The sequence below is a fragment of the Perissodus microlepis genome, chromosome 7, assembly GCF_051167445.1.
Source record: "Perissodus microlepis isolate ML-2025 ecotype Zambia chromosome 7, ASM5116744v1, whole genome shotgun sequence".
Taxonomy (NCBI): domain Eukaryota; kingdom Metazoa; phylum Chordata; class Actinopteri; order Cichliformes; family Cichlidae; genus Perissodus; species Perissodus microlepis.
Window position 1 is genome coordinate 31,366,817 of NC_140467.1, and position 25,799 is coordinate 31,392,615.

The window sequence follows — 25,799 nt, forward strand, 5'->3', positions numbered from 1 at the left end:
AAAAGCTGCCCATGGTGAGAGTGGTGCACTGCATTTCCAAAAATGGTGTTAAAGACAGAGAGTGAGTTCGTTCTCATGCCTCTCAAAAATGTTCTCGTGGATTTCTGCCAGAGAATGTAACGTTTAACCAGCTCAAACCTTAGCTCCTCCTCCTTCCCGGGCGACTTTGCGTGAGTCAGCTGGGCTCATTACGCACGTTCCGGTGTGCGGCAGGTGTAACTCTGGCCACACCCACAAGAAAACTCCTGTCAGGCAGACTCAGCAGGCTGTCAGTCGGCATCAGAGCAGCAGAAAGGAGGACACACAGGTAAGAAGCTCATAATTTACCAGGAACACTTGTTGGAGTTTAATGGGAGCGCTTTGGTACAGCTTTTTTTGCTGACACTGATTCCGGGTCAGAAATGCGCTGCTTTCACTTACTTAAGAGGGTTCACGGCTATTTTCCTCAAACTGTATCGCAGAAAAACTAGTCTTTTTTAAGGATAGGGCTGAGGAACAGATAATCCAGCTGATGCAGGGAAGCACAGAGACTGCTTCAGGTCAAAACTGTGCGCAAAAATAGTTAAGCTAAACTTTTAAAGTTTAGCCTGCGGCGAATGGAGATGCAGGCTTTAATACATTCAGCCAAAGTACATAGTAACAAGTCCGAATGATTGATTTAGCATGTAGATCTTCAAATAATGAATCTTGAGACAGGCATTGTAAACGGAGAGAAGGTACCGTAAAGTATGATAATACAATTTCCAATCCAATTTTATTTATAAAGCACTTTAAAATACCCAGCACAGGACCAAAGTGCTGTACAGAAAATAAGTTAAAAACAATAGAATAAAAGAAAACAGCAAAAATGAATCAATAAAACACATAATACATAAAAATTAAAACAGCCCTATATTAAAAAAGAAAACAAGATAAAACAGCACAGAATCAACTAAAAACAACAAAAATAAAAATAAATAAATAAAAACCAACATCTCATGTGGTGTCAAAGGCCAGGGTAAAGAGCTGCTTTTTCAGGAGTGACTTAAAAACAGGTAGGGAAGACTGTTAAGAATAGGCAATTAATATGGTGATTGAAGAACTATGAAGTAGGATTAAAGCTACTGTTGTTCCAGGAGCATTATGTAAGAGCTGTTCAGAGTTAACAGCATTAGTGTGATAATGTTACCAGAAATCAATAGTCCTCAACTTTTGTGGCCCGCCTTACTGCAGTCTGTGTTTGTGCTTGAGTACTTTTCATGGCGCTGGTATGCAGGTTGTAATACCTGTAGTGTATTAATACTGTGGAGAAACGTGTAAGTAATGCAGATACTTAAAAAATGCATTAACAAATAATTTTCAATACAATATTAAATACTTTAAATTTGATTATAGAATGAAATATAAAGTGCAACATAGTGCAATTGTGTAGCATCGTATTATACAAAGTCAGCGTGGACTCAAAAGTGGTTACTACAGGCTTGTCCCTGCTTTGTATCATGTTAATGAAATAACCTAAAATTAGGCACTGGGCTCATTCTCACTGTTGAGCTACATTACACATTTCAGTGTTGAAAAACTTGACTGACATGCAAAGAGCCTTCACCTCGGTCTTTTCCAACACCTTCAGGATGAACTGGAAAATCATGTGGAAACCTTTTAGGAGTCTGAGCTAGAGGAGCATTTAGTGTCTGTGGCTTTGGAATGACAGATTCAGTTTTCATGTGTACCGTGGGTGTGCTGTGTGCAATTTGTGTCTACATACTTATGGCCAGAAAGTATAGTGTGAGGAGTTTATACTACCTTCCACGAAATCTCAATGTTGTAAAGTGGCATGAAAATATACGTTTTACAGTTTCTTATCCACCATAATAGTGACTTTAAGCTACGTCTCTGCAAGATCAAACTCGTGTCAGGCATTGACAATAAAATTCCTTTTTCCTTTTTTTAATACTGATGATATCTAACAGTTTTCATTTTCTCAAGAGTACGCTCAGACAAAGGGTAAGTCAGACTCTGCCCCCTGATAAGAGGCCAACAGAGATGAGATGTTGTCTTTATTTCAGCTGGGTGGAGGGCGCTATGTGAACTTTTACTGACTCCACGTGGAGCTGCTGTGTTACTTAACACTTAATTAGTAATAGTCACAACAACAATAACAACACCTAACCAAACCATGCTGATCTTAACTAGGTCTCTACCCCTGCATGCCTGTTTGGTTGAAGAATTAAGTTGGGCGACTGATTACAAGCTGTGATTGTTTGTGTGGGTGTGTTTATGTGCGTGTGTGTAATCACAGTAAAACACGGTCCTGGAGACACTAACAGTAGTGAGAACTATGGCAGTTTTAAGCCAGAAGATACAACAGGCTAGAGAGAGCAGTGGTTGTTAGGCTAGTTCTTCTGTGAAATAGTCGCCACAAATTGATATTATTTTATCACATTAACAATAATTAAAGGAATAAGTGAGTTCCTATAGCCATTGTGAGCTTATATCTTTGTATTTTTTTTCTAGTTTGTTTTGTTTTTAGCTTGCAGGCCAGTGAGCGTGTTGCTACGCAGCTACTTTTGCAGCCTTGACAGCTAGCTTAAGAAGCAGGGATATTAGTGATACATGAGTTGCTTTAAAGAGTGACGTCAAGCACATACAATTAATTATTATATTTCTGAAAGTTCTGTTTTCTCACATATGTTGCAAGATGTAGAAAATGTCAGCCTCACAGAGATGTGCTAGCAGGCTAAAATGAAGTCAGCTTTACGCAGTTATGTGTTAAATAGATTATCAGTGTTGTTTTCCTGTGTTCAGAATGTAAAATGTGCTTTCTAAAGCTGGTTTTTCACGATTGTCTAAGGAAAATTGCAGTCATTCATGTGTAAATGTTTTCTTGGCTGAAGAATGCTGAAACTATTGCCAGCTGTTAGCATTACTGATTTCCTTGCTTAGCTAAAGTATCTTTGTATTAGTCCACTTTCCAGGTCTTTATCTTTCATTCCATCTTTTTCTGTTCCGATCACCCTCATCTCCTACACAGCTGTGCTTTTTCGTTCACTGTTATCTAACATATTTTTTACTGTTACTCTCAATTTTACACTTTTTTACTCTTGACTCTTCAGTTTTTAGTGTGTGTGTATATATGTTTTTTTGTTTTTTTATTTTACTTACACTGTGTAAATGATGACTTGGATTTTCTTGCATGCCAGAAGTTAAGCTTATTAGTTTTGTTGTATTTAGTACTCTAGTATATGTTACGTTATTTTTCGTACATGCTTAAAAAGCTGCCAAAGCTTTTATCTTTGACTGTATATATATATATATATATATATATATATATATATATATATATATATATATATATATATATATATATATATATATGATGTGTGTATGACATTGATTCATTTAGTCTAGACACAATGTACATGACAATATGTACATGTTTTTAAAAAGGGTTGAATCAAGGCAATGACTGACCCAACACACCCCACAAGGCATTAGTCATTGCATATTGTGCAGCAGTATTTCTCTCTTTTTCTATGTCAAATTTTTTGACTTAATCCCTTTTCTCACTGAGAATCTTCCAACAATTCATCATAGCTCTCTCTGTTTCAGTCACCCTTTCTCCCCTTTCACTCTCACCCAGTTCCTTTGGTTTCTTAATACCACTTTCTTATCTTTTGGATGTTTCAGTTTTTCCTTTTCATCAGTTTTTCAAACTCAACCATGTGTATGTACGGGACAAAAACATTTAGTTTAATCATGTGTAACAACTTCAACCTGTTTATCTGTATCCAGCCTGTCCTTCGCACACCCATCCTCTCTCTCTTTAATGCGTTTTAATGGAACTACATTCTTTCACTTGACTCCAGCCCAGGCAGTTAACGAACCAGACCAACGAGAATACACAACTGATCTCTTTCACAGTTTTGCTCAGCACACACCCACCCTACACTCTCTCATTGCTCTCTCTCCCTTGCCTTGTAATGGAGTAGAGATGGGTTAAAATGTTGCATAAGTAAGTGTTAATGCAAGTCAAAGAATAACACATTGTAAAAAAAATATATCTCAAATTCTGTGTAAGTTCTTTGCTGGATTTTTTTCCTGTTTCTTAAGGGCATAAATTTCAGATACTGTTTATCTGTGGTAGATAATTTATTTTCATAAGGAAGTGGAAGGACTGCCACTTCTCTTGTCCTTTATTTGTCCAGTTTCCTCGAATGTTTTAAGGAAACACTGCACGCCATGCTGAGATACCACCTTTTGGTGTAAAAATAATATTTTTTCCCCCTTACACTGTATTATCTTTGCCATTTTTCCAGACATTCAGCTAAAGAAATGAGGACAAATAATGTGGCTAAAGATAGATTTCTGAATTGGTTCGTTGCGAAGTTGTCTGTTATGTATAGACACAACACTGGTTTATCCCTTGTGTTAAGTGCGTTTTTTATGCTTGAATGATTCATCGGTTAGTGTTGAGTGGCTTAACAAACAAAGAAACATTTATCCAAAAATGGTCAGATACAATGACTGGAGTGAAATTGAGTGAAAAGGCAGCCAATGTTCAAATACAAACACTCAAAGACTGACTTTTTAAAAAGAAAGGCTCCTTGTAAGCAAAGAAAGAAATGAAGGGTACTTTAAGACCTTTGCACAGGACTGTATAAGGAGACATTTTATTTAAATTTTATTTAAATTCCTTGTAAATGCACATTTGGATATCCGTTACAGAGAAACTTATCTAGCCATTAGATTATGGTAACTTAATTGCTGTTGACGTGGCCTTCACAGTACCTTTAGCTACATGCCAGTAACACATTACAGTTGCTTACTACCCACAACACTTGGCCTACATCACAAACAGGTTAGCCACATCAATTAAAGGGAATGGCTTTAAGAGAAATGTATCCTGTATCTATGGTTTCAGTTTCTCTAGTCAACTCACTGCTAGTGCACAAACCTAACTTTGCCAACACCATCATCAGCCCTGCAACCCACTGCACTCTTGGTGTCACAGGTTTGCCAGTTTAACATTAAAATTTATGTGATGAGCTGATAATAATTTGGAGCTTTTGCATTTACAGTATAGTGTAAAATGTCTTTTTTGGCTTTCATAAATACAAAGTGCTGTTTGAGGGTTTAGACTTGGCTTTAGTTTAAAAATTACAATCAAGTTAAGCTTCATAGCAACATGGCTGAAACTCTGACATTGTCTCCTTGCTCAAAACTGGGGGAAATTGTTTCTCATTAACTTTATCGGAAATGTTTATTTTGTTTTCTTCAAACTGAAAAAAGATATTATGGAAAGCATTTCTTAAACACTAACTAGGAAGTCTAATAAGGACGTCCAAGCAGTCTTAAAGAAGTAGCTCAAAGTGATGTTGAATTGACATCCGCAACATCAGTTTGACTTTCATTTTGGAGCATGCTGAACCTGATGTGCATTTACTGGACGAAAGTTTTCATCCCATCCTTGAAGTCTTGATCAAAAACTAAAATGATTTTTTTCAAGACATCAAATTAAAGAAAGAAAAAATGGTTTTGGGCAAATTATATAAAGATTAATAAGGATATATATAATTTTCATCAGTGCTTTCTAATCCTGAACACATTAGCACTAAGGCTACATTCACATCACATGCTGATGTGGCCTGAATCGAGATTTTATAGCTCCAAATGGCTGTGGGAACTAATAAATTACACATCAGAACTGGTTCACTTGGATACATTTTCCTAGAACGTACTGCACAAGAGATTTACTAAAAACAAATGAAAAAAAAAAAAAAAAGAATATCAGTAAGGCCTGTATTGTGAACAGTTTCCCAAGCCCATTTGGGACAGTCTCATAGACGATCCCAACTTTCACAAAGCTGGGTGTGTGCGAGAATAATTGAGATTATAGATGATGTCATTGTTTTTAAGAAATTGTTTCTCACCTGTAGATACAAGTCTTTGTGTGTGACTACTTCATTTGCCGAAACCTCCATTACCTTAACGTTTAGCTATGCCATTTAAGTAAGAATGATGACATCAGCATTCAGAAATTCACTTGATGTCAAATCTGTGGTGACAAGTTTTGACATTTTTATTAGAAAGGGCAGTTACAAATTTAAATTCAAGAATGTTTTAATCCATTTTTTTTCTTGAATTTTCAGGAAAAGGTTTATTTTATTTATTTTATTTTCTTAAGGTAATATTCCAATCAAACATCCACATACTCAGCATTTATAATCAGTATTTTTGATCTTCTAAAGAAAGTAATTATGCACTTATTTTCAGTGTCATGTTTGTGCACAGGTAGGTGAATGCAATTAGGTGACGAAAAACACCAAAGTGTCTTGTCTTATTGAGGTGCATTCCCATGGCTGTTATGCTTTTTTGCTCACAGTGCTGTCTGTCAGATGATATTCAAAGTATGTCTGTGTTTGCTGTCATTCTTCCTAAAGCTTCACTTGTGTTTGCAGAAGTGATTGTACATGTTCAGCAGCCTGACGGAGACAATATGTCAAATACCTGAACCTTAAAAACCATTACGTTGTCTTTTTATGCAGCTTAGTAATCATTCCTTCTCCACTTAATAATAATTCAAAATACTTTCTCAAGTATTTTGAATTATTAATAATAAACTTTTAATAATTAACAATAAAAGTAATTGCTTAAATGTAGTGTTGCTATAATTTCTAATAACACAAAAATAAATGACTTAAAATTGTCATTTTGGAAAATAATATTATCATATTCTTCCTACATGTCAACTGATGCATGCAGGTGTTAGTAGTATAACAAATGAGATAAAAAGTAGATAGTGACCAGCAGTCTGCTTTGGCCAAAGATAATCGATAAATCAGAGGTGGGCGGGGCAGTATCATTTCTGTCTGCGTTTTATCTGCAGTAAAGTGGAAAGGAAAACTCTAATAGGACTCTAAGAGATTTGAAATGCACTTGATTAAAACAGTCTGACCGCCTGTATAACAGCAGAAGTTTTGGCAGTGTGATGGTCTGTAGCTTTCAACTAACCACAGTCCTTCCAGGAGTAGATGTTCCAACATCTACTCCTGGGACGATTATGACAGTACAATTAGAAAAAAACCTGATCAAGTGTTTCTTATTTCGAAGAGTTTCCCGGGAGAAAACTTCCTTTCTTTAAGAAAAATATGGCAATATTGTTTAGATTCATGAAACGATGTCCTTCAGACAGAGAAGACTGGTGTGGAGATGTTTGGCCAAAACCAAATACAGCATATCAACACCACAAACTACTGCCAGCTGTCACTCAGCTGGCCATGATCTGCTCTGTGTACCAAAGTATTTTGGAGTCAAGTGTGAGACCAGCTATCTGACAGCTAGGCCCAAATTGGGTCATTCAACAAGAAAATGATCCTAAGCACAACAGCAAATCTACAACAGAATGGCTGAAAAAGAAAAGGTGACGTGACGATCCGGTCAAAGTCCAGAGCTCAACCTGACTGAAATGCTGTGGCAGGACTTTAAGCAAACTATGCACAACCTCAATGAACTGAAGCAATGATGTAAAGAAAACAACCAAAATTCCTCCAGAAATGACGTGAGAGACTGGAAAGGTCATATAGAAAGCAGTTACTCTAAGTTATAGGTGCTAAATGTGGTTCTACAAACTGTTAAGTCATGGGTGTAGTTAGTTTTTCAAAAAACTAGAATCTTCTTTTGGAAAGTTTGTGGAATGATAGCTTGGCTTCACAAAACAGTATAATTATTTATCTTCTATTGCCCCTAGGTTTACAACAAGCCACCTATTGTGTGCAACATTCATTCCTATTATAATCAAATGTCAAGCTGTCTGGTATGGGAAACACCCCATAGTGGCATCTGGTGCCCATCAATCATTAACACAATGGAAGAAAGAATTTTTTATAAACCCCTGAAAAAAAAGAAGAAAAAAGATCTCTGTGCAGTTAGTCACTGTGGTTTAAAGAAATGTTCATTAATGACATTTAGTGTTGCGCTAGCTGCCTTTCTATAGCACAGATTGTTTGGTGGCTCAATAAAAGACGTGGAGCTACTGTGCATGTGTGAGAGAGAAGAGAGACACTGGAAAAAAAACTTATTTACTATTTCCATGAAGTGAAAATAAAGATGTCCTTATGCATTACAAATTACTCATTCAATTCATCAGTTTCACAACTCTAAGCAGCCAGTTCCAGAATGATTCAGTGTAGAAATACATCAAAATGTTAAAATAATGTTGGTTTTTTTTTTTTAAAAAAAACAACAACAAGCCATCATTTTAAAAATAAGGCATCTTAACATAAGGCTTGTTCTAGCTCACAATCTTTTAATTATGCACACACAGGAGTCACATAAAAGCATGACTGAATGTGACATTATGCCACAAACTGCAAGTCAACAGTGAATCATGTGAAAGCAGCAGGAAGGAGATGGTATGTTAGGAATCAGGGCGTGAGTTTTGAAGGACAAGATGAACGTACACACACACGCAAACTATTTGGTACCGTGTTGTGATCTCCTCGTTTTAGTAACATTATGTAATTTAAATATTACTTTTCTTATTGGAGCTGGGGGTGGACTAGCACTGTGTGCTGGTATCAGTCCTGCAGGTAGAAACTCCCCTTTCTTTGATATATCTCTCGCATGACTTCACACTAGTCTAAGGTCAAGATGGCTGACTTCCTAGAAAATCACTTTCTTTCACTGAGCTGTTTATAACGCAGATAAATTTAACCTGTCTTTCATTATTGCAGACTGCAGCAGCACCACTTTAACACAAACTCGGGGACTTCCTGTTCTTTTGTACTCACTTGGGTTGCAGGTATATGTGTCAGTAGTCACCTGCTTACAGTTTTCATGCCAGGTTAAACTAACAGCCTCTCAGCTGTACTAATAATATTTAACATACAGACAAGAGTAAGGGCCATACCAGTGCTGTGTTTTAATCAGGTGATACAGGGGAGAGTATCAACAAGCAGGGGCAGGGGACAAAGAAAACCATAATAAATGATGAAATGAATAAAGCGAACTGCTGTGTTGAATATACTGAAAACAGTAAAGCTAATATTATTTGCACTCTTAACTGCAGTTCATAGACCTACTTTTTTTTTTTTTTTTTTTTTTTTAAAAGGTTTAATATCAAAATATACTTAAAGTACCTAAAGTAAAAATACTCTTCATGTGGAATGACCCCTTTCAGAATCTTATTGGATTGCAAATTTTTGAGGTATTAATGTGTACTAGCGAAAACCTATCATGGTATTCTTCTTTATTTTCATCGGTTACTGCATATAGAAAGACAGGAAAAACAGATGTTCATAAACACCAAACAAATACACATATTTCTTCTTTTTCTCCTTTTCAAGATACGTCTTCATTGTAAAAGATAAAGTAATCAGTTACTTAATCAGACTATTAGTCTCACTGTTTGAACACGTATTTACAACTCATTGTAGTTCCAATTTGGACATCACATTAAGTCGATTCCAGTTCTGTGTTCATGGGTCTACAGATCTATGAATTTGCTTTCTAATGTCGTTGTTACCTTTTGTTATCATTACATTATATTAAAAATGTAGCTGTGTAATAGTGTAGCTTTCAGCAGTCACATTTCTTTTGTCTGTTGCCACCGTGGCTGCTGTTTTAGCAAAAAATAAGTTTTAAAATCACTGACAGGGTAGTGATTTTAAGCCCTGTGGACACCATACAAACTGAATTGCTTTTAGAGATTATCAAAATAACTTACTATAATGCAATCCATTACACTATCCATTTGTAAATTCAATAAGAAGAAAAACTGCTGTACTGTATAATTTAGCTGAAGTGTGAAAGCTTCACATTCTGGTTCTAGAAACGTCGCTCTTTTTGCTGTTGATTTCCTTCCATTTCATCATCCTTTCCAAAGCTCACACTCGCCTCCATAACATAGTGCTCGGGCCAAATGGTTTCGGTTTGAAGGTCATGAGCATGTTTTGGAACCCATTTTCTACATCTTGTAAATTCTTCCGCTAATGGACACCTGAGAGTTAATTATTCATCTACATCATTTAGAAACTGCTACAGAGCTTCTCCTCGAATGCATCTCAGTGCATTTTTGCATTTTATAGCTCCTTGTGTTTTGGTTTTTTTTTCACTCCAAGTTTTAATGAGTGTTGTTTTGCATTATGCAGTACCTCCAGGCTTCAATTTAGCATCTGGGAAAGTTGGCTTGACTCCAAGACTGTGGTCACCCAGTGCTTATTACTCATTAAGCCTCATCGGAGGGCCGAGTGGGCGCAGGCTGGGTGGGTGCTGGGTGGGAGTTGCAGTGCTTGGTGCATGTTGTTGTTGTGGATGCTCTAGTTTTGAAACTAAACTTGGAGATGAGAAAGTGAAGTGAGTTTAAAAAAGAAAGTGTTGATCATTTGCATATCCTTCTACTCTGTCAACAAGTGCAATATTTTTCCTACACATCATGGCTCTAGAGTAAAAAATGATTGTACTGAACGTGGTGTTAGCTTCTTATTAATTGGCATGTTTATTATTGTTTTCAGGGTAAAACTGATTTTGCTTTGCTTAAACTATTCAAGGGCAGTAAAATTGAAGCTTTGAAGCAAAAAGGAAGTAATATATTTCAGCAAATCAGCTTAAAAGCATCACATTAGTCTCCCAGAGGCTAGATTATGTTAACAATGGCAGCATTTTTGACAAATTTCTAAATGACCAATTTGTCCAACTTCATCAAGGTTAATTTTTTAAAAATGCACCCCACTGACTGTTAGTTGGAAAAGACTACTGTGTGGTTAGCCTTAGGCATGTAAGCCAAATAGAATACACATTTACCCAACCTTCATACCAAATTCATGTCAAATGGAAAGTCTTTGTTGTTGGGTTTTTTTCTCACACATAGGCAGGCCACTAAAGTATGTTTGGAACTAAAGAATGCCTCCAGCCTCCACTTTACTACTCAATAACCATCTCACTCTTATTTTCAAACATCAGTCGTTGCTAACCTGTTAGCTCTGGCCCATTTCAGCCAGGTCACCCTTGTGGTGGTTGTCAACATCATTCAGCTCAATCTCCAACTCCCATTGTTGTGAACTGCAGGTGGCAACAGTAGTCTTTGTTCTGCTCTGGAGATCTGCTGTGAGCTGGAGGGACCACTCTAACCAGAACCTTCGGCAGGTGGAGAGCTGGTTCATGTGCCACTAAACTGAGCTCGCAGAAGCTGCAGAGCAAAACGAGGCGACTGCCATCACCAGCTGTTGAAATCTGTCAAGAAGTGGGGGAGATGGCTGGCGTTTCCTCTGTTATTTATTCTCATTAAATGTATATAGTGTTAGTTTGTAACTCATTTAAGCAAGCGTAGGTGTACCGCACATTCATGTACACACGTGTCACCCCGCGTGTGTACTATTAGAAACACTGACAGGGGATGGAAAACAGAAGATTCCCAGACAGAAAGACTGGGAATTATAACATATCCAACCCACTAAACGTAGGTTTAGTGGGTTGGATATGTTGCAGCTTTCCAAATAATCCCCAGTTATTCCAACTGGGCTAGGCTGACTCTATTTGTTGTTTAAAGAGTCAACCCTAAATTCTGATAGGGCATGAGCATTACGTTACATGTTGCTGTGTTGCAAAGCTCTAATTTCATTATGGTCATACGTTGTCATTGCCTTTTTTGCCACCACCTTGTTAGTATCTGGTTAAGGATGGGCAGCAAAAACTAATCAGATGAGAAGGTGTTGAGTGTGGAACACCTGGAAGTACTGGTAATTCTTATGTTATAGTAAAAGTAATTTTTAAATAAAATGGCAAAATATGTGAAATAATTTTCTTTTACTTAAAGCCTTGAAGCGTTTTGCTCACTACAATAAGTGCTGTTTTATTGGGTAGTCACTCTTAAGAGAAACTATGGAACAGTTCTCACTGTAGTATTTGCATCGTACAATGGTTTACACTTTTTGAATTGTGAGGCTTTATGTTTTTCAACGATGCATAATTTGGGTCAGGCATATTCCTTTGCCTGTATTTGGACTGGTCAGTATTGAGAGATTCAGACTATCCAAGTAGTTTTAAGTACTACTCTTAAATAAATGACTTTACATGCATCACATAGCCAAACGTTACTAGATGGCCTAGCTGAGTTATTGCATAAAGTCACTAATGAAGTCATATGTCTATGCACAATTAACTTCTACAAGTGCTTCATCAGGGGCGTCTCACTTTTCTCTGAGCCTCTGAAGGATTGCTGTGAGACTGCCCATCAGAATCTCTTCTTGAATCACATATTGTCCATTAGCTGTTATTTTTATCTTATTGTTGCTCTTAAAAGACATTTTTTTAAGCATTTTGTCTGTATTTTGTTGGACAGTTCACATAGAATCAAACATCTGTGTAAATCTGTGGTAAAATTTAATCATTCACCTATAATGTGTCTGTCTGCAGACCAAAACTCATGACTGCGCAAATAAACATGCAGACACATTCGAGGACCCACCCTGTGTAGTGCAAACAGAACCGTGTTTTACATCTGTCGCCCGTGTGGGTCTTGGATTGTGTCCAGTTCTTTAGAAGTTATACGGTATAATGTTATTTTCAACTAATTGTGCTTTCAGTTGTGGAAAGTCCCATTATTTGTAAAATCTAAATATATTTATTATTTTTAGCTTTCAAACTAAAGGCTGGTACTTTCACTTCTTCTAATCGGGGACACTCCCAATAGGACACAAGGTTGTGTTTTATGTTCTTGTCTCCCTGAGTGTGTAATTTCCCACTGCATGTTTGGTTTCCTTTAGGTCTACCTGCTGTGTCTTTGTGTTGCTCTACCTGTTTTTCTCCCTGACTGTCGGACAGACGACAGCTCACAGAGGTTTTATTTCTTTTGGATGAGTCTTTGGGAGGAGCTCATCATAAGTAGGTTGCACACCCAGCCCTGCACACCTGTGCATGTGTATGCATTGCGATGCGGTTGGGTGGTGGTGAGAGTGGTATTGTGCCAAACCCTAAAATAACCCAGAGTAATACCTGTATGCAGTAAAAACATACCATTAATCAGTCTGGTGTAGGTCGTGCATTAGGGTAAAAAAGGAAGTTACTGGAAGATGATGGATTATTTTCCGTAATGGCACTTTATCTGCCACAGTTTTTCCATACATGTTGTGGAAATCTTGAATTAAGTGTTCCCTAGTTTAAGCTGTCATCTGCATTTAGATGCCAAATACATTTTATTTTCACATCATCACTTGACAAATGTATAAAGTTTTCCTTTTCCCTCAGTTTAGAAAGTGCTTCCTGAACATCACCTAGTAAACTGTGTGTGTGAGCACTTTTCAAGAAATGGGGGGCATAGTGGTTTTGTTGTGTTTGACATGGTTAACGTCAGGGTGACAAGAGATCTGAACCTGAACTTGTTTAATTGTTAACTACAGAGGGACAGGCCCACCTATGCTTCAATTAAAAGGGGAGGTGACAGGAAGAGGGCAAATACAGGAGAGGTGGTATTTTGTTTATTCACCTCATTGGGTACAGACAAACTGGTTCTGCTGTTTTATACTGCTGGTGTTTTTATAGAGAGAGAGGAAGAGGCGACTTTTATTGTGATTTGGCACTATTTAAATAAAATTGAATTGAATTGAATTGAAAGAGCTGCATGTCCAGTAAGGTTTAGCTGTGATTATTTAATCAACTACAATCCTCAGTACTGGGTTGGTTTCGAACTTGAATTTCTAAATAAGTTCTAAAAGTTTCCAAAGAGACTAAACACTCTGTTTGGTCAAAGTTATGTTGACCTCCTTGTCTTCCACTGTGTATTTTCTGCATTTCTGCTCCTCCATTGTTTGATCCCAGTTGTTCCAGTTCGCAGTCCAGCTGAGTAGAAATCGAGTTCAAAAATGCAGTAGAAATGTCTGTTGTGGTGTAGATCAATACCCATTGTAGGCGTTTCCCCTAGAAATCAGGTTGGCAGAAGTGTTAAATTCAGCACAACTGAAACTTGTTTTTAATACATAATGGATGACAGTCAGGAATTTAACTTTCTATTTTCACTGTGTATAGTAAAAACAATGTTTTTGACAGAGCGTGGGAAGTAACAGGTTCTATCTGGTGGACTTACATTAAACATAATAAGCCATTTAATGTGCTAGCAGCCAGCAGGAAAGATCCAGAAACGAGAATTTCACCACTTAGCTTTTTCATTTTCAGATGCGGTGTTAGGTTTCTGAAAACATCTTCACAGTTTTGTTTTGACAGAACTACAATTTTAGAATAGAATAGAATAATCCTTTAATTGTCCCACAAGGGGAAATTTGGTAAATTTTATTAACAATTTGGTAAATTGTATTAACAATTATAAGACAAGCCTTAAACTTAAAGACATAAATGTAGTTTTATCTGACGGAGGTCTTTATTTTGAAAAATTAGAATGACATTTTTAGCATTAGGAGTTAACCAGACTATATTTAAAGAAAAAACACATGACTTGGCAATTTTGTAAATTAACATAATTGTTACACTGTTAATGAACTTCGTCACTAAAAGTTGTTTCCATAATGAAACATTCCTCGTCAGTAAATGTTACTGCAAGGCGTCGCCTGCTGTTCACTCCCAGTTTAAAGCTTCTGGTGGCTCAAAGTGCATCAGTGCACAAGGTGACATACCAGAGCTGTGAGTCATGAATAAGGCGTGCTGGGTAGGAGAGGTTTCCTTGTGTACAGACATAGTTGCTTGCTGAGCAACAAATATCTGCAGTTATCGTGACAGTGCATGCCCATAGACCTCTGACCCTTTTATCTGATAAAATGAGATTTTAAGAGTTTTTTTTTCCTAAAAAGAAAATTGTAAAAAAAACAAACAGAAAATTAATTCTGAATAAGCAACTATTCACCATGATATTCAATATTAAGAGAGCCAGTGTCAATGACAAAGGTGATGATGCGTGATTCATAACTTCCTGTGGGTGGTAGAGTGTCTCACCTGATTACATAACATAATATTATTGGTTTAAACAAGGAGATCTTAAAAAAAATATCTTAGAAGCGATCTGAAAAGAGGGAAAGTAACACTCTTATCAGGAAAATCTTACTTTCACTAATGACAGTGTTTCATTAGCTCCTGGAGCAGCAACAACTCTTGACTAATTAAGCTGACTAGGTTGAAGGTTTTATGATTTTAACTCTACACTGGACTGCAGGTTAGTTGAATTCGAGCTAACTCATTTATGAGTAAAAGTTCTCTGGATTTTTTTTTTTTTTAACAGAATCAGCCAAGACTAAATCAGAGTCAGAGTAAAGCTTCAGCAGGCTTTTAGCCTATTTTAGCTCATATAGGTTTGGTTTAATAGCACATTTGTGTTTACAATTTATGGTTTAATGTCCTAAAGTCAATTTCCTCCAGCAGCAGCTGTTTTCAGGAAACAAGCTTTTAAAAGCAGTCGAGTGCAGGAAGGGGTCAAGGGGGCCATGTGTGAAGTGGCTGCTTGTATTTTTTGTAAACTTAATCACATGACTACAAACACAAAGGGAGACTGACAACATGGAGAAGCAAAACGATCAGAAAGACATAGAAAGTGACCTTAAGCAAAATCAGCACAGAGGGCTTTGAAATGACTACAAAGGGATGCAAAAAGCCAAAGAAGCATGACCGACAACCTTAAAGAGACAAAATAAGAAATGCCACCTGATACACAGAGACGTACAACGAGAGTGAATTTGGAGCTGGCGTTGATGAAGTGTAAAAATTCATGTTTTCCTGAGGAGTGATATAAGGTAAGCAGACTGTTCCTTTAGATCCACCTCTATGATAAAATCTACACACATTTACACAAGGAACAGAAACGCATTAAGTGGCTTTGCCCTGACATTAGCCAGTTTTATTACTGTCTCTGAAGGATGAACCTGGACTTTATAATTTCAGTCCAACTGCAAAATCTGGCAAGGTCTGGACTTTAAATCTTTCTGCTTAAATCTTATTGTGTGCATATGATTAAAGAGTCTTGAAAAATGAGGGGGAGGCCTGCAGAGGTATTGGGAAGAAGGCCTCACCTTCCTCATACCTGCATACTTATAAAGGTGTGTCTATTTAACCTGCCACAGTCATCAGACCCCACCTAGACACACCCTGGGGACTCCCCCTGACTTTGAGGGGTCAGGGCAGGAACTGGTATTTGTGACATGGGTTCTTGTACTCTTTAGGATATCTAAATAATACCTTTAAAAACTGATCTGCATATGAAATACAAGGTCTGAAATGCCTAATCCATGATACTAAAGCTTGCATTGTCTTACAAATTGGACCAAGCGTGTATTACAATTTAAATACTGGTTTAGCTGAAGTTTTGTAACAAAATTTTAAGTCTAGAGCTTTTTCCTCCCTCTGTATCTCCCTCAAACACACACACACACTAGAGGCTGAGTGAGCTAATCAATCAAGCCCACAATCCGTGACAAACCTTGGCTGGAGATTAACTGACCAGCTCACATTCTCTCTCCACCAGTCTCTCTAACACTCTCTCATCCTCTCTGTCTCAGAGGTTGTAGTTAGGGTCATCTCCATGTACACACTAGTGCAGCCCACCCACTAACACATACACATGCAAACACAGAAACCCCCCTGTGGTCTGAGCTCAGTCAGGAAATGAGTTTTGAGCCCGTCTGTCATCATGAGCACTTCTCTCTCTCCACGTCCTGCAGTGAGTACTTATGAAATGTTTCACAGCTGAAGGCTAAAGTGTGAGATAATTAAGAGAGTTCAGTTTTACAAGTTTGGTAGCAGCTCGTTTGAAGCTGTTTGTTGAAATGTAAGGCTTGATCAATGAAGAATTTACCTTACTGAATCTTTTGCAGTGATAAATATTTGATGAGATACCTCAGAGTGAGACATTTCAGAAAATGTTTTTTTTTTAGCTACAAAAAACATTTCACAAGTGACAGTTGTGTATGTTTGCTCACTTGGTCAGTTACCAAGGGGTGCCCGCAAAGGAAGCAATTTGCTCTTCACGCTTTGCTCGCTGTTTCTTGCAAGCAGACATTTTGGGCTTTGGTTGCTTACGTAACCCTCTAACCTTTTTAGTACCGTGTCATATGTCAATCAGCTGTCTCTTTAATTCACATTAAAAGTCTCTGTGATTGCTTGTTTCCGAGTTGAGAAAGATTTACTTGGACCTGCCCACTTTATGTTGCCAGTGGATATTTCTCCTTGAGGTTGTAAATGACATTAATTTTCAGTGGTCTTTTTTTCACTACGTTGCTGCCCTGTTAGTATTGAAAGTGAAAATAAATTGTGATTGTCAAATTAGCTATTTAGCTAGCCTAGAAATAGCTTTTAAATTCAGTATTATAAAGCCTCAAAGCTAAAACTAAGCTTTTATTTATTTTGATTTATTCAGGACGGTGGCGCAGTGGTTAGCAAACTAAACAAGGTCCTTAGTTCAGTCCTACCATTGTCTGTCTCTATGTGTTAGCCCTACAACAAACCGGTGACCTGTTCACAGTGTACCTTTCCTATCAACGAAGAATGACTGAAATTGCTTTCCAGCAGTGAAATTGTAGCTTGTAACACTTTGCAAATGTAATGTTAGCTGCAAATGGCTAACGTAGCCTAGCCTCATGACGCCCCAAAACACTTCTCTTAAGGTCTTCTTGCTTCTGTTGTCGGGTGAAATCGGAGACAGAGTTGCATAAAAAAATCAAATTGTGATTAGTTTGGTTGCTAGCAGATTGTCTCCTGCAGTGTTTGTGGACGATGCCAATTACATTCTGAGCAGTAGTGAAATTTCAAGTTTGATAAAAACTGGAAAAGGAGTTTGAAACTTTTGTCTTCAAAGTAAAAGTTGTGCCTTACTGCTGCAACCAATGTGTTGTAAAAGTGGCAAATTTTACTTTCATTTCATTTCAGCTTTGTTTGTTTTGCACTTTTTACAATTTTAAATTGCTTGGCCAATATTTGGTGAGTGTTTGTAGACAAGTTGATGTCCTCTGTGCAAACTAGAGGCAACTTGAGCAACCTGTTAGTGACCAAATTAATTGCAAGGTTGTTTTAGATCGAGTATTGTGCATATCTTTGTGATCATTTCCACCTAGGGATTGCCAAAAACCTCAAGTAACCACTTCTCATTTGGTTCAGGAATACAAATTTTTCTCTAGTGATTTTTGGTTGCTAGCAGGTTATCCAGTGGTCTCAAGGCCTTAGCCATCATATTTTTAAAATGTAGTTATGTATTAACACCATTTGTGTTTTTACTCAAATATGTATTTAAACATTTCTTTAAGACCATAGACAGTGTGAGGTTATATTATTCTTACAGTTGCAGCATTTATATATGACTAATTTGTTTCGCCAATTAGGTTTTGTCGGGAAGCATAATTGGAAAAACAAATTAGCAGTATATAAACATAATTTCTAGGAGTAAGGGTTGTACAGTAATGAGGAGAGAATTATAGCGTCCCACATTCATCAGCCATTATATTTTACTTTCTAATTACTTTTTCTGATATGAATAGGACTTTGTTGGGTCCACTGAATGTCACACACCATTTAAATACTGTAAACCAAGAATGTTTTTTCCTATTTCTGTCGTCTTTTAACAACTAAAAATGTCTCTCTGCTCTCCCAAGCTCCTGTCAGCGCATATAATCTTTCTCGGAGGGATTAAAATACAATGGACTTGTTTTGATTGCTTTTAATCAGACAACACAGACTCGGTGTCATGAACAACCAGCCCACTCATGTTATGAATGCATCCACTCGTATGGCGAGGAACGGAATTAATTGCCGCTGTCCATCTGTAGTTTTTATATATGTATGAAGATTGATTTTCTCATTTAAGTTAAAAATGTACATATGAGTCACTGAGGTTCGTTGCTTCAGCTCAGTCTGACAATGGCTCTCTGTGGTGGGTTTTGAAGCTGGTGGGTGGGTGAGAGTCTACTCAACAGGCAAAGTTGTGTTGTTACCAACACCTCCATTATATGTCTCTCCTTCAGAACAACATTGAATATTTCTGAGTTTATGTTACAGAGCACTTTGACATTTAAAGACTGAAACCAACTTAGACAATTTTAAGAGGTTCTGCACTTTTGCTATTACAAATAGCTTATTTGTTTCACTTTAAATGTTTTTGTACCAGCTCAGCTTTTCCACTGGGGAATTTTCAAGTTTGTGTTGCTGATATACTGCCAATCATTTTGCTGTAGGTTTGTAGGGTAATCCATCAAAGTGAAGACAAAAAGAGAGTCGTGTAGCTGACATGCTGACACACAGAGATGTGACCTCTCCTCCAGGACAGGACAGGAGCTCTACAGAGCATGTCATCTGACAATTTGCTTTATCATGTGTACTTATTTGGAGGTCTGCTAGTCAGCGCAACAGCTCAGTTGAGGCAAGGGCTAATTTTTATTTTATGCAGTATTTAGAACTGGAACTATTAGACTTTCTATTTAAGCCACCTTATTACTATCTAGATCTGAGACTGTTGACAAGACCAAATAAAATTTTAGCTATATAATGAAAAGTTGTAACCTTAAATTACTTGTCTGGTTGTGTCTTTTTTGCTCTAAATAGGAACATATTTAACAAAATGAGCATCATGTCACAATAAAGAACACTTGAAACGAGCATTTGAAGCCATAATCTCATCAAGAAAGCATTTACTGCGACCATTAACAAAGTGAGAAGTGGGCCCTTTCCTCATAGACTCCAGTATAATCAGATTTCTATTTGCAACCAGAGGATTCATCCCCTGGTGGCCATTAGAAAGAATGCACTTCTGAACTGTCTGGTGTTCATCTTTCATATGGAGTTGATCATTTTATCTTCATCTTTTGTTTTCAGTTATGTTGAGTCAAATTATCTAAAGCAGCACAATGGGGCATTTATTTTTTAGCGCTTTGATCTTTTTATTGTCTGATTTTATTTGATCATCTGCTTACGTGCTCTGTGTTACAGATGGAAAACAGTTGCGTGCTGGCATCTAGGATATCCGGTCTTTGCTTCAAAAGTGCATAACTTTGAAGTCAAAATTGAATTTAGAGGTTCAGCGTTCACTGCGGAGGGCAGGATTTGATAAATTTCAGCCTTCCTCTCTCCCATTGCTCCTCTTCATTCCACACAAATGAAAATGAGCTCCTGTGGTTAAAAAAATCACAGGAGCGTGCCTTGCTAATTGGGTGTTGTTCTAATTTCAGTTCACAATGTCATTTTGTCTTCCAGGCAGAACAGTTTGTCCTTCAGTTAATCTCAATTTCTACTCTAAATGCCCACTTTAGTTGCAGAATGTCTTTCTCTGTAATAGCAGCTATTAGCATTCAGACTCAAAGTGGTATTTGGTTGCTGCAAAAGCTGTAGTTTGTTAAGGATACAGCAGATTTACTGTGTGACATTTGCTGAGCTGAAAGATGATTAAATGCTCTGCTTCTCTCTACAGTCTCCAAACTTCCAGCGGAACAAAGAGGAGTTTCCTGCTTCGTTGGAGAAACTCCGGCAGCTAATAGAAGAAGAAGTTCACATCCTAGAATCATCCATTGTTGATCAGGTAAATGGCAAAAACAAGAGAAAACCTGCCTCCAATTAATGTAAAGTAATGTAAAGTAAAACTTGTATAGAAGAATATAAATATAAAAATGAAAAGCTTTCTGTTATAAAATATAAGCAATAAAACAATAATATATGAATTATACAAGTGTAAAACAAGGGTTAACGTTATAATATAACAAAAATTACAATGCAAGTATAAGATATGATGAAATGCAGAACTCATCTTTCATGAGTGAAGTCATTATAAATTTGTCTGAAGGTCAGTAGAACAGCAGCCGTAGGATCTGAAACATAAAACCACCACTGAAAAAAGCCCAGTTAGATCGTTATCACCTGTATTATTGAGGCATCAAGTATTTTATGCTTGATGTTTGCTGGAGTTGGCAGTTTCGATTTTAACGTAATGTCTGTTAAACATGAGTCTTTGCTAGAGGGTATGGGGCTAATTGCACAACACTGCCTTAACTGCATTCCTCCCAACAGTCTGTATGGGGGTTTGTTTTTCTTATTTCCACTCTCTTTATGCCATTGGCTTCTTTCTTCCCTTCTTCCCTTCATTTCTCTGTGGGAATCTGGGCCCGTTTCTCTCTGTCTGTCTCTCCTCCTCCCTTCCTTTCCCTCTTTGTGGATGTCTCCTGAGGCCATGTTCAGACAGGCAGCTCAAATCCGATTTATTCCCCTACTCTGAGGCCTTAATTGCAGAAAGTAAAATAATAAAAAAAGAACAATCGAGATAAACCCGCTTTTGAAAAGCTAGTCAGTTGGTTTTAATGTCACACTCTGAAGTTTTTTATGATGATAGTTTCATAAATGCAGATGTGCTACCAGCCAGTCCTACCGGGAATTTCGAAGATCTTAACTTTTTATCACCTCCACCCTGTGCTCTTACATAAAACTGATTGATGGAGCGTATTACCCAATGACATGACATGGTAGAGAGCACTGTTAGAGATTACCACATATATGATATTCATAGTCAAAAAGTAACACAAGTTAGTTTAATTTTCTGTTCAGCTAAAGAACTCTGATTCAGAAATTTTGTCACTTTCACTGTGGACAGTGAGGACTAAAGATCATATCTGGGAAAAACAAATCAGATTTGGCTGCTGAGTGAACATAGTGCCAGTTTGTCTCTCAGACTGAGTCACATGGACACATAGACACACAGACGAAGGGGAGGATGAGGGTGATCGTCATGTTCTGCCAGGATGACTCAGTCGGTCTGTTGTCTTTCAGCCTACAGCCGCTCACTGAAGGACTCTGTCACCTTGACAAGTTCAGACTCACAACCAGAACTTTATCTTCACACTTGTTATGTAGTCATAGGGTCTCAGTCCATTTCTTTTCACCTCCTCTCGTCTGTCTGTATTTCTCATGCCTGGTGATTCATCCGTCTTCTGTTTGACAAAGTGAGACTTCTGAGAGCTGTTGCGTAGTACTCTGCAGACTAAATATATTGGATGACTTATAAGGTGGCTTATCTGTGCTTTGTCTTTTTTAATTGTCAACAGTTTCTCTGAGATTCAGTTGTTAAGAATTTTTCTTACCTCACCTTATACTAAATAAAACAATTCATACGCTGGGTGTGTGGATCCGAGACAATAACTGAATAAAAATAGTCACAAATGGACCAGGATATGTCAGTACCAACTTCATTACCTTGACTGCTTTTTCTGTCTGTATGATCTGTCCATTGTGTGGTGCTAGCATCAACTGGTGGAAAGATTATGTCCTAGTGGACTTCCGCCTAATTAAATGGTAAACAGGTTTTCACTGTAATCTAACAAAACTAAGACTCTGTTGTCTACTGTAGTAGCTCTGGGCATCACGACTATGGTGCCTTGAATGAAATGCTCATCGTAAGGTATCAGCAGGTTATACTGCTTGGTTCCCAGAGTTGAATTAAGCCTAGTCTTAGACTAAAAGAAGATGTTAATCTCGGAGTAGGCTTAATTAGTGGCTGGGAAACTGAGCTGTAGTTTAGCAGCCTTGTTAGCATGTTAGCGTTAGGGTAAAATTATAGCTAAAAGGTAATAGGGTTATTAGCTTTTTAAAGCTGTTTGGCTACAAACCAAAGTAAAAGTACTTTTGGCTGCTCCCTCATTTCCCGGGGGGGGGGGGGGCAAAATGGTTGGATTTGCAAGTTTAATTTGGCAGGAATTTTTTTTGCTAGATCCTCTTCTTCATACAACCATCCAAGTTTGGGACTAACAATGGAGTACACTTATTTATGCTGCCCGAGGCTGGCTTTGAGACTGTCAATTATATCAGCATTCTTTCATTTCATTGTATATATAGTTTGAATATCACCATGAAATATATTGTTCAGTAAAGGTTGAGACATTTTGTTCAATATTACAACTTCCTGATTGTCCCAGATGAAAAGTTATTTATCACTACATAATCTTTATCAATCTGATTAACATGGTGGGTTTCACAACACACCATGTTTTTGACATGTTTTCCTCTGTTCGCATTAAAGTTGTGTTGACTAGTATGAAATTGTTGCATATTATCTTTTGTTCCCAGAGTTTACATCATACAAATAGATTCTGAGGAAATTTTGCAAATATTATTCCTAGATTGAGCAGAAACTGGAGGTTTTCCTGTCTTTTTTTTGTGATATTGCTGGTGGCCATTGAGAAAAATTTACTAGCACTAGTGAGTGGCACCTGAAAGCTCTAATGACTGTTCCATCTCAGGGTTTGGTGTGTGAGGACACGACAGGAAAAGAGGGACTGCTGGGATTTGCTGTTCTGAGCCAAGAATTGACCTTTCACCTCCAGCAGCTGCAGAGACAGACAGAGCAAGAGCTCAGCAACATACCAACACAGTGAGTCAAAATAGTTTTTGTGGTTTGGTATTAGAAGTTGTGAAAGTGTGTTTCCTTTCAAAGAGCATATTTTTAGTTTCTTGTTTCTTGGACTTGAGAAGAATGGATAGTTGATGAAGTTTGAGTTGTTTTCTTGTATCTTCAAGCACCTTGTAACTTCAAGAACACTGGTGAGTAACACCATTATCTGTTTTTTGTTCATAACCTTTCTGAACAATGTTAGTATGTTCAGTCCAAGACACTGGCTTAAGTTCTTGAATCAGGATTTTCTTCTGCAATCTGGGTTATGTCTTAAATTACTCCGGAAATATTTCCAATAGATGGTATTTGTTGCATCATATGATCAAAGTACTTCTAGTTTATTGTCCTGATGGTAGTGAGAATTTCTTCTTCTTCCACACTGGGGACTTTGGCTGTCCAAAGTATCACCGGTATCCCTGCACCTCTAATCTCTTACAGGAAGCATTAGTTAATGTTCATGCAATAACGCTGTGTAGGTTTATATGACAGTATGTAGAGTGATTACATTCTTGTCAGAACTTTTCTCATTTTCTGAAATGAAACACTGGTTCTCATCATCTTGGCACTGGAGGTATTTATATCATGGTAGTTTACTTCTACAAATGATGCTTCTTCGAACGTCTTAAAAGAAGAAACTAACCTGTCAAAGCCTGTATCTTTACGTTATCATAAAGATAAAACATTAGCAACCTATTTAAGAAGTAAGGCTCTACACCCCTACACATGGGGCTGTAGACTGACTGCTGGCCTGAACACTGGCTTATCCTGATTACCCTCCTACATATTAATGCATGATAAAGATTTCAACAGTCATCTTGACAGGCCAGTTTTCTCGAGAGTAGTTTGTTTTTTTTATTTCTGTTGAAACTGTATCATGCTATGACAGGTTAGTTGTTGACAGATTTTCTCTCTGGTTCATTTCTGCAGTAAGGACATCTGGAGATGATGAGTTTTTTTCATTGTTTTGTTTTGTTTGCTTAGTGAAAACAAAAAAAGTCCTTTTGCACGTTAAACCTTTTAGAGCGACATACTTAAACAAACTGAAAACACCCACTTTCAAACCTAATATTCTAAAAAAATGAATCTGGTAACATTAAAGTCGTTGTTTACTGAAGGATTGGTGCAGGAAATTATATGACAGAATAGATAAAATTAACAGTTTATTCTTTACATGTTGACTAGTATCAGTAATCTTAGAGTTTAGGTTCCCACCAATTTCTTTGATTGAAATCTACTGCTATGTGGTACTTCACCACATGAGTGAGGGTGGAAAACACCTCTGTTGGTTTGTGGTGTTTTGTCACACACCCGAAACATAATTGTGGGAGTTTTGCTGTATCTCATAACAGGAGCAGCTCTGCTGGAAAAAAGAACAGGATCCTGCCTGCCTTTATATTTGGATTTCCCAAAAGAGGGAGTGGAGGGAAATGGAGAGAAAGTGAAAGTTAATGGCTCTTCTAATGAATTAGGTATATTTATGTGTTTGTGCACATGGTGATCTGTGTAATTTAATTACCATCAGTGGAGACATCCATACACTAGCATACTTTTTGACTCATTCTTATTCTAATGAAAATTATTAGAAATTATTAAAAGCCATTAAACTCATAACCTTAATACACGTAAAGTAAACAATTCCTGGTGTAAAGTTGCCAGTGCTCTGTGGAGACATTTATTGGTCTTTTCTGGGCTTTTGTTGAGTTTTACTGTGCAAAGTTATGATTTTAACGTGATTGAATGTGATTGTCATCTTCAGTGAAGCATGAATAGACTTAGAAAAACTGTTTGGAGCAGCATCTGCAACCCGTCCCTCTACATCTCAGGCAGACAAATAACAAGCACATCCACGTTATGTAACAGTTGGCCAGATCAACAGAAGTGTGGATGTATGCTGATTGCAGTAAGATATGTGCATGCTGGATCCTCAACCCCTTGCTATATGGAGTTTTCTCCTGATAGCTCACTTCACTGTGAACAAAATTTCAGCCCCTATAGTTGAATAGCTGGATCTGTCCAAACCTGAAGAGCTTTTGGCAAGATCTGTAAAACAGAGACTTTTAAATAAGAATTTTATCAGATTAAATAGGGTGAAGTCAAAAATGTTTACACCAGTAAACCAAAAAGGAAATTCATTGTATGAGCTTTGTTCTGACTGTGCTGAAGTTAGCAAGTAAAACAGTTGAATTATATATATATATGAAAAAAAGACCACAATGCTGATGTTATTTGTTTTATGTTACGTTATGCATGAAAAAGTAAAATAAGTTGCTCCATGTCATTGGGTTTCTCTGTACGTTGTAAGGTAGGAGATAATTGCTGCTGTGAATTGGCACTACATTAAGAAAATGTCATTTAAGTGAGCTTGTGAACTGTTAGCAAATCACAGTAAATCAGATGGTAACAGGTCTTGGTCACCGCCCTGTTCTGTCTTCCTCTCTGTACTCCTGCCATCAACCCGTCTTTTGGCAGACAA

At 37.4% G+C, this 25,799-nt stretch overlaps 1 protein-coding gene across 6 annotated transcripts in view; it reads left to right on the plus strand.

The window, feature by feature from the left end:
- The first annotated feature begins 216 nt into the window (after window positions 1-216).
- The window catches only part of LOC146383411 (uncharacterized), a 61,010-nt gene continuing 35,427 nt past the window's right edge, over window positions 217-25,799 (plus strand). For 5 of the 6 annotated variants that reach the window (XM_084934638.1, XM_084934639.1, XM_084934642.1 and 2 more), the window contains exons 1-3: window positions 217-307; window positions 20,363-20,470; window positions 23,175-23,305. The gene's annotated coding sequence lies outside the window, so the exon portion shown is untranslated. The remainder of the gene's footprint in view (window positions 308-20,362; window positions 20,471-23,174; window positions 23,306-25,799) is intronic. The other variant, XM_084934643.1, reaches the window with a different exon arrangement.